Below are 326 nucleotides of genomic sequence, written 5' to 3'. Positions count from 1 at the left end.
TGTTCATTTTACTAATTGACTCATTGACGGTTATGAGCACGCCTGCCGGAGGTTGCATGGAATGGCATTTAAAAATGTTCTCCTGGGGCCCTGACCGGTTTGGCTCAGTGGAGAGAGCGTCGCCCTGCGGGCTGAAGGGTCCCGGGTTCGATTCCAGCCAAGGGCATGGACCTTGGTTGCAGGACATCCCTCATCACCCCAGTCTCATCAATTTAATTAACAATGGTGTTTTTAAGCCTTTGCTCTATTGTGTGCCTGGCATCTTTGATATTAGTAACAATAGCAAGTGCTAAGATAGCACTGACTGTGTGTCAGGAAACATTAAA

This window comes from Myotis davidii, unplaced genomic scaffold (genome assembly GCF_000327345.1).
Source record: "Myotis davidii unplaced genomic scaffold, ASM32734v1 scaffold399, whole genome shotgun sequence".
In the NCBI taxonomy this organism is placed as follows: domain Eukaryota; kingdom Metazoa; phylum Chordata; class Mammalia; order Chiroptera; family Vespertilionidae; genus Myotis; species Myotis davidii.
The sequence above is the reverse complement of the archived record's forward strand: the minus strand, read 5'-3'. Positions refer to the sequence as shown.